The following is a 10,550-nucleotide window of genomic DNA, read 5'->3' on the forward strand; positions in this document are numbered from 1 at the left end:
ATCTCCAGAGTACAGTGATTCATCTACGTCTAACTACTCTAACGAGACACAAAAAAGCAATGTAATTTTTGTTATTATCTTGTTATAATATTTATAATTTTCTAATATTTCATTTAAGATATTTTTTTAATAATTTCCCAAACGGATTTTATTGCCTTGACATTGTTCACGGTTAACGTAATGTTTGTTGTAGAACGATACTATGAATCATTCATTACGTCCCACATGTCATCGTTCTATTCGGTAGGTTAAACTTGAAATCAACCGGTAATTGCGCATTTGATACCATACGACCATAAGATCGAGAAAAAAAAACGGCGTCATAGACGGCTGGGAACTGACAATCGGTGATAATTTTGGCGACGTCAAGCTCTAGACGTAATTACTTGATCCGTACCCTTCTTTATTTTTTAATGGCGCTTACTACCACCAGTTGGTCTTAAGAAGATTGTAATTTATCCTTTTTTTAAGAGCATCCTTTAACCGGCCAGGACAAGACACGAAAACCATTAGATGATCAAATCTATTTTTCCAAGGCTCCTTGATTAAGAATTAGTGTTTTTAACACAGCCATTGCACTCTAGATTGAAATTTAAAATACGATTTTTTAAGCGAAAATGTCACAAGTTGACATATTATATGTCATTCTATTCAGAATGTCATATTCTATCAAATACAGTAAAAATATACCGAGAGTGCAATTTAAAAATGAAAAGTTGTAGTCATTTCCGATGAAACAGGAAGTGACCAAAAATAATTGAGGAGGTCAATCAATCCTACTTTATGTCATATACTAACATGCCAAATCTCGTTTTTTCATCTGAAAAAATAACACAGTTTATATCTCTCTGTATCCGCCATTGGTTGTCATTAACCAGCCGACTTAGGCGCCGTTTTTTTCGATCATAGGGTACTTATTTTATAATGGATAATAATAACAGAACACGTCAATAAAAAGACACTTATTCAGTCAAAAATAGAAAATGTATAAAAATATGCCATATCTCGCAACATAGTTCTACTACTGCGCTGATACGTCGATTTGATTCGTCCATGCGTCCATAGTGATAGTGATAGACACAATACATAGTGAGTATGATCTACGTACTCTGGTATGATGCGGTTCGTCGATGCGATTCGTTTTGCTACCTCTGAGGCCTAAAAATAATATCGTTTAGTAATAATAATTTAATAGTAATAAACTACAAATTTTTTTAAAAGAAAGGTATATATGTCTAGATTTGTTAAGAAGTATTTTTAAATTGTTGAATGGCTATTTCTTTGTGTAAATCAACTGAATATTAAAACATACCTGAAAAACACCTACACACAATACCTCCAGAAATAAATTATTTGTCATTGTCAGTGGTTTGTCAGTTTGATTATATATCAAGTTTTTAGATAATTTAGGGATCAGTTCATACAGCCAGCTTTAGATACATAAATATTAGAACAAAGGTTGGTTTAAACGACATTAGTGAATTAGCTACACAAAGCGATTTTAGGAAATTCATCCTCTTAGAGAGTAAAATTATGTCGGAACAATTTGTTGTATGAAAATTCCTTACAATGTGGTCTAGAAGAATGAAATCCTACAAAAAGAATTAGAAGAGATTTTTGAAATTCATCAACCAAATGGGTAAAGTTAGTAAAAATTTATATAAACTTGACCTCCCCTTGAACAGGTGACCTCTGGATTATACACATAAAAATTGGCACAAAGGATCATTTAAAAGACATTAGTTAATTATTTGGATAAAGCGATTTTATGAAATTTATAATCTTAGGGAGTAGAATAGAGAATGAAAGTTTGTTGTACGAAAATGCATTACTATAACATCTAGCAGTATAAAATTTTATACAAGGGTTTATTTAGTGACACATCAATAATATAAACTTCTATATTTCTTCTTCAATTATCCTTCAAGGAATAAAAAATAACTATAAATGGAGTATTAGTGCTCTTAATAAACCAAAAAAAGAGATGAAAAATAAAAAAAAATATCAAGGGAGTATATTAAGTAAAGCGACAATAGAAAATTTCAAATATTCATTTGAAAACTTCATATTTCAAAACTATTTATTTTATTAATACAGTTTATATGGGACCATAGGTAGGGGTTCTATCTATAGAGGGTAAATAATCATTTCACTATTTATTATTTTGGAGAGATTTTATTTTTTCAGATTTTGCAAAATTTCTTTGAAATAGACTTTGGTTCGATTTCGAAAATAATCTATATATCAATAAGAAATAAAAAACCGCCCTGGAAGATCGCCATCCACGCTCTATCCAACCATACATAATTAGTTTCAGTCAATGGACGTAGTTAGGAAAAATTGAAAAAAAGTGTTAAAAAAAGCAAGAATTCAAAAACATTTTGTGGCCAAAATTGAACTTCTTTGAAATACTTTGATTTCGATAACTTCTAGAATTATTAAGATTTTTTATTTCAGACGGCTCTAATCAAAAGTTTTATTTTTGGCATACAAAATGTGTCATAAAGTCATATACAGGCGATGAAAAAATAACAAACGGTTTTTAAATTTTCGAATTTTCTTAAGTACATAATAATATTTAAAGAGAATAAAAATGCTCTTGAAATTGGTATATTGACGGCTTTTTATAAATTTTAAATAAAAAATATGTAATAAGTCAAAAATAACGATATCGGTTTTTTGTTGAGCGAGTCTTAAATAAGTGCAATTATTCTTAGCGGTAGTAGGTATATTTGACCCCAGAAACACGATTATGAGTTTTTTCGCGAAATTTTTTTTGGAAATTTGGAATTTTTTGAACAACCTTTTGAATTTTTTTTTGGTTTTTAGTTAAAAACCATAATTTCTTGATAATATGGCAAAATAGATAGGTGGTAGATTAAATTTACAAGACAGAAAAACCCGAAAAGTTGCAGTGGTTCTCAAAATTTAAGCAAAAAATATTTTTTTTTGGAAATTTTTAAAGTAAAATAACTCAGTTATTTTGGAGTTATTTGAAAAACGGTAAAGAGAAAATATGGTTTTTTATCGAGATCTACCAGCCCTGAAAATATTTGCACTTATTCAAGACTTGCCCTGTATAATACCCAAAAAATCGACAATTGATAACTTTCATATGAAATACGAGTAGCTCTAAAACTCTTAAAAACAAAGTTTAAATAGGGCATTTGTAAGGCTCACTAGCTCTATATACAAAGTAAATCATTTAAATCAATGCATGAACTATTCAAGGTGTGACGCGAACGTAGTCGGCGGAAAAACCTAATAATAACATCAAAATCAGTCAAAGTCGCAGTTTTCGAGATATTAACATATTTTAGTATGGGCGGCTATACGTGCCTCCCGGCGCCAATTTTTTTTCAGTGCATGCGACACTAACTACTACCGCTGAAATGCTGGATACGAAACTTCATATAGGAAACGAAAAAGACGACTAAATGTGTGAAACGAAGTGATAAATAAGGTCATAGAGCAAAAATAAAATGCGTTCAATAAACAGTTACAAAAGAAAACGGACGAATCTGCTTTCAAATAAAAATCTTGACAAAATGGTGAAGCACACATTTTAAACTTATGTAGTTAAAATAAACCATCTTTAAAATTAATAATTGTCTTTAGATCAAACTAAAATCTCGCCCGAAAAATTATACAGGATAAAACAAAATTATTATTGAACATTAATACAGGGTGATCACTTTTAAAAGCAAGTTGCTCTTTTACTTCAAATGGAATGGCGTGAGTTTGTCCATAGAGATTGCCCGCATTGATGCGTTTTATAAGTACTTGCCATACCGTAAAGATTTCAATACTTGAATTTCTGAAAATAGTATTATTTAGTGGAGTGCCCAGAGACTTTTACCTCGGAATTCAATTACTGTCAATGTATTAATGTGAAACCTTCTGTATTGTATTTTATAGTTAACTAAAAAAAAACACTAAAATGTTTACCCATTTTTCTTCGTTGCTTTTAATTTTTTATTTTAGTAATTTTAGTAAATTCTTAATTATTTCCTACTTAATATTTTCATTTTTTTAATTCTTTTTCTAAGTAAATTTATTGAAATAAATAAATCTAATGCATATTATGCACCTATTCTGCGTATATTCTAATCATTGAAATTTTGATTGAAATCGAATTATACAGGTTGGCGCGTCATATGCGACGCGGTTTTTGCAAGGAGAACAAAAGTTTGTATTGAAGTGAAATTTTCTGAGTAGTAAGTCAATTTAAAGTATTTTTTAAAATTATGTAGAGTTCTACAGGGTGTCCCCAAAAAAAGTTACACATCAAAGTTATGTTTTTTGTAATGGAACACCCTATATATTAATTGATTTTTGGATTCTAGTAAAAAAATAAAGGTTTGTTTCATTAGAAAATTATATGACTAAAATGTATAGTTTTTGAAATACATTCACCGGCACGAAAAATGGGCACCTTAAAACTTTGATGTATTTTAAAGGTTAATATATTTTATTTTAATGGGCCGATTTTGATGATTTTTTAAGCAGTTGATGCCAAATTATTTGACTTCTTAGTATATTTTTCTAAATTAAAAATGAAAGTCTCCATCTGTTAATTATACGAGGGAAAACAAAATGTTGATATTTTTTATGAAAGTTTGAAACACCCTGTGAAATATGTTAACAGCAAGGAATTTAAAAATTATTTTATCATCTAGATACATCCTTTCTCGATCGTTTGTTTTTTGGTTCATCTCATTAGCTTTATTTTTGTTGGAAATATTCGGTTTTAAAGAAGGCACTAACATTTTTCGTAATTTTTACATTAAGACCATGCCTTTGATTTTGGGCCTAGTCAACACATCTAGTAAGTTCTGGTCCCGAAGCAGGCCTTCTTGACATAAGATTTGCTTCATTTAATCTTCTTCTTGTAGTCCGTTAGCTAATATGTACGGTTCTTAAGTGCAATTCATTATCAATTTGAAAAGCTGGCAAACGGCGTAACGTAACTAAAAGTTTAATTGGTATCGAATATACTTCCATTTTTTACCTTCTTGTATATTTCTAATCCTATGTAGTAGAGAAAGAAAGTGAAATTCAATGGTAAAGTAAAGATATGCGCAGATACCACGCATACAAATCGAAAATAATAAAATAATCGAAAATCTACACAGATATAAAAGTGTGGGGTCTGACTGTAAAAACCGGAGTAAACTTTATAATTTTTTAATCATTTTTGAACGTCGATATATTACATAATTTTTCAATTTTATTAGTTTTTTTTTGAAAATTTAAAAGTCTTGAGTTTGCTCTTTTTTGAAATCCACATATTTTTTAGTTTAAAAAATTTCAATTTTTTAAATGTTCGATTTAAAGAACTAAAGATTGTTTAAGAAAGGGCGATTTTCACAAATCTAAGATTTGTCAGCATTCATGGAATACAGGGCACAGAGTAGATTTTAACAGCGCAAAAATTATAATAAAAGAAACGATAGCCTCCAAAAGAAAAAGAAAAACGTTTTTTTAATACAATCTAATAAAAATAAATTTATCGCTCACGCATCTGTAGATGTTAGTAATGTACGGCAATCGCTTCTTTGATTTCAAAGAACATAACATAAATAAACCTAAAATAAGTCAAAATTTAAAAAAAATTAAAAAATAATCATACAGAAGGTTTGGAACTTTTTGGTTTTACCTCACTAGGTAATTGTTAATTTTGAAGTTTAACTTGATATAATGTCATTTTAACAGAATCTCAATAGTTTTAATACACGTATCTGTTAAGATAGATTAAAGTGTTATCGAATAGTTACATTTAGATATTTTAAATAGTTTTTTTTTTCTTTGTGTTTTTTTCTTGAGAGATATACTTCCCGAAACGATATGCATTTTTTTTGTTCGTTAGGCAAATTTGTTTATTAGTGAGCCACTACTGACAATAATTAGTCTCCGTTGGATTAACGCAGCAGTGTTTACAAAAAGATAACTACTTTATTTTGTAGATTTTCTTACAGTGGCGAAATACCCATAGGACTTTTTTGAAGAGATGAATCCGCCACAGGAGAATATATATTTTTTAAATTATTTCAAGCAATTGGTTCACTTGGTTCTTCAAAAATTTCGGTTCAAACAGATAATGCTTGGAACTTCTGGTATAGATTTGAACTACAAAGATGGTTATCAGCTTTGAGAAGAAACACCCTATCGTAGATCAGCAACCATGCATCGTAAATTATTACACGCTTATTGTTCGTTGGGTTGGACCAATTTAAAAAAGTGGTTTTATAGCCGGCGGCAAACCAGTCGTACCATATAGGCGACTGGCGCCAGATGCGATCCCGCAATCAGTGTTGCCAATTTGTTTAAATTATATTTGTGTCAAGAATAACACAGTGGTATACGCTAATTAACGAATACATAACGAATAGTAATTATTTTAAAATGAGTACTGTCACTACCCATATAACACACAATATCCGCAGGATATTCATAGAATGTCGGAATGTCCCATTATAAGATCATATAAAGACATCTATAGGATATCCTCCAGACATCCTGAAATCCTGTAGATGTCTCAGAATAGAATATCCTATGGATATCTCTGTCGTATATCTAATGTACATCCAGCTGAGATATCCAAACATGCTCATGATAATAAAATATCCTCGAAAATATCCTAACAATATCGTCTAGATATTTATGAAAAATAAATAATGTACTACTTTTTATATTACATAAAATGCAATAAACCGTACAGATAGATATATATTACGTCAAGGCAACAAAATATCCTGTTGGTATCTTCTGGATAATCTGGATATTTGAGCTTGGCCACTCCCAGTAATACAGAGAATTTAAAACGCCCGCGCAAAAAATTTCCCACAATCTATCTCGACAGTTGTTTGTTTTTGCATCGTGTAATATTCAGTTCTTTGATTTAGTGAAATTCGAGGTGAATTCGGTCGTTTCTTGATATTGAATGGGCTTAAAAATGACTGAAACTAATAAAACTGGTTGAGTTTGACTTAGTTTTTTCTTATACTCATAGTTCTAGCCTTGTTCTAGCAGACATTCTATCTTAACCTCAACTATTAAACTAATGTCGAAAAACGACGAACGACTCAGGGTCTCACAATGAAAAATTTGTGACAAAATTATAGGTGAAAATTTGTTGAAAAGCGCTTGTTCTTTATCCCTAAACCCATTTTCGTGTTTGATCTATTCGAACAGAAATCCTATTTTTGTGTTTTATTGTGAGTTTCTGGAATGTGTGGTAGAAATTATACCTGTATCCTGTTGCTAACTTTGATGTAAACTGTTGCTGCTAGACATAAACTGCTAGACTCCATAAAGGGTAGTATAATCTGGTATAATACCATGGTACAAAGATATAACACCATACGATCGAAAAAAACGGCGTCAGAGGTGGCTTGGAAATGAAGATTGCTGTTATTTTGTATGTAAAATTATATGGGGAATGTCATCGATAGTAATTTTCAAGCCAATTGAACGCCGTTTTTTTTTCGATGGTACAGCATAAATTGAAAGCTCTTAACTCATACAAATAAACTTCTAAATTTTGACGCAAAATTCATTGACATAATATTTAGGTATATTTTAGAGCTGTTAATAAAAATATCCAATGAATAACGTCAAAATGGTGGCTAAATGAAACTAAATCGCGAACGTTTTTACTATAAACTAAGGATGAAGTAAGTATTGTCAAATAACAGTCCTCATATAATGTCCTAAAAATATTTTATAATGCTCCCAACATCATCCTTGTATTATCCTATAAATATCCCAAATAATCGTAAAAGGCTTGCCTAGGGATATCTTGAAGATGACTTTTTTTGTCCCATCTGGATATCCCATAAATTTCCTCCTCTGGTTTTTGGATATCCCTAAGATATTTACTATATCCTTGGTGGATATCCTCAAGATATCTATAGGATTGTGTTGTGTTATATGGGTACTTTATATTTTTGAGGGGAATGATGTTATTGTAATACAATACAATCTTAACAAGGGAATTTAAGACAACTCTTAGAAAATGCGCAGTCAGAATAAGCACATATTGGACCGTTAAATTTTTCTAATTAAATCTGCTGGAAAGGGATGTGTTGCTGGATGAGGAAGAGCATGTGTTGCTGGAGGGATGTATCCAGTTATTATATGTAATTCTAGTTACTGTTCGAAAGCTTGTAGACATAGCCAAAGATTTACAATGCCTTTGTAGATTTCTTTTTAGGCTACAGCACACTTCCTTTTAGTAGTAAATACTAGACCTTTGGACCAAGATTACCTTGCAGTCTAAAAAGTAGTCTCGGTTTATGTCTAGCTGATGGCTTATATTTATTAACTGCTACCATAAATCATATATTCGAGTTTTAAAAAAAACCTTCTTTTGTTGCTTTATATTTAATAAACTATAAGGGGGTTGGGTAAGCAAATAAGAATTTCTTTTTTTAATGCTCTATTCTGCTAATGCTGTATTCTGATGCATATATTTGTTATCTTCTTATGGAACATTTCTCTGAATGTCATGGTAATTCCTGCCTCTGATAGATAGTCCCGAATCTATAAAGATTCGGGACAACACCGGTATCCAGTATCAGATCTAAGGTGAGACCAAGTTAAAGAAGTGGAGAAAATAGAGACAGATCTTCCAGCCTCACGAGTACCTCAGCCGGTGACAATCTCCCCGACTGTGAGTGGCACGTACAGCCAAACTCCAACAGTGGAAGAGTGTATACCCTCGGAGGAAGAACATTCGTTATCAGAGGAGGATGGGCCCCAACAACAGGAAAATCCTCACGTATGATGAGTTATAGACAGTATGATGAGTTATAACTCAAGGAAGGGAGTCACAATAGATATTTAATGTCGCGGTAAAATATATTTAAAAAAGTTCTTATAAATGTATGTCCAAAAATGCTTAGTTTCGGAGATACAGGAATACAGAATAGGAAACTCACCCTGTATACAGGGTGGTCTGAACTGTATTCCGGAAAATTCGGCAGGAAATTCTGCAGATAAAAATAAGTAAAAAATTCGTATAAATGTATGTCCTAAAATGCTTAGTTTCAGTGATACAGGGTGTAGAAGTTTCATTTTTATTTCGTTTTTTTCCAAATAGTTTCTGAAGTAACGTCAATATTTGGATGACAATTGGTTTCTGGGAGTTTTTTGACATAAGAAATTTGATTTTGATATCAATATGACTCCTACTGGTAGGAAGCGCTACCTACATATTTTTAACTGGTTTGAAGAGTAATAACTGTTCGTCTGTACCTCTATAAACCTACTGAGTAAAAAAATATACATTTACAACATTTTTTACGTAAAAAAGGTATCTTGGTAAAAATCGCTACGAGTAATGGTTCCCGAGATATTTCTAATTATCAATACCTGTCATTATTGAAACCGAGATGTTGACTGAATCGTTATTAAACTGAAATCATAAATTTGAAATGTTTTTGTGTCAAAAGTTCAACAAAAACTGTTTTATCATCATTTTTTCGAAAACAAATTTATGATTAATTAATTTAAAAAATAAGAAGTTCCCAAATTTATCATTTCAGTCAAATAACTATCTACATATTTTTATTTCATTACAGTTTTAACTATCTATAGTCTGTCCAACGAGAAGATCCTTGACAGTGATAGATGTGTCTGTCATTTTAATTTCAAAGTAGTTTATTTTATTTTACAAAAAAATAAGTTGGTACAACTGGAACGCATAGCAGGATATATTTAAAATTTGATTGACAAGATGACAAGTGATTACTTCAAAATATTGTGAAAAAAACTGTATCAAACTGAAAAAATGTAATCGAGTAATCTTATTTAATAAAAACGGTATGTGTTAATACAAAACAAACAAGAACAAGACACTACATACCAAAAAAATATAAAAAGGAACTATTATTTACTTTCAAGCTTTATGAAACTACCCGCATTTATGATATTTATCAATATAACTTATGTACAAATACAAATTTGTAATATTCCACAGTAATAAATAAAACAACATAGGTAAATAAAACAAACTATTTTAATAATAATAACACCTACCAAATTTTATACCTTAAAGGTTGATTAATTAACTTTAATCTTAATTTTTTAACCAGACCTTTGACATTATTTTCCGCAGTACTAAAATCCATTATTTACCTCCCCGTGTGATGTCGATATTTTACAGCTACTCCAGTTTTTAGTATGTTTAGTTTGATCCTTCTATCATAATGAGATGCAATTTATGTACCACGAAATGGTATACAAACTTTTATCGATGGCAACTTACGTATAAGACTTTCAGCCTGACAGCGAGTATTAACCATAAACTGTACCTGGGTCTACAGTTAATTTTCACTCGATTTTTCCTCCACTTGATTTCAAAAGACACAAAAACACACGTAATAATACGAATCAAATGCATCATCTTCCAAAACGCAGGGTATTTAAATAAAGTTGACAGAAATATAACCTATAATTCTGGCAAGATTCTTTGACAAGCGTCAAAAATGACAAAATCTAAAGGCGAGTTCATACGCATCGGTGTCCGTTTGTCGTTCATCGTCTGT

This window comes from Sitophilus oryzae, unplaced genomic scaffold (assembly GCF_002938485.1).
Source record: "Sitophilus oryzae breed Bouriz unplaced genomic scaffold, Soryzae_2.0 scaffold_41_pilon_pilon, whole genome shotgun sequence".
NCBI classification, from domain to species: Eukaryota; Metazoa; Arthropoda; class Insecta; order Coleoptera; family Curculionidae; genus Sitophilus; species Sitophilus oryzae.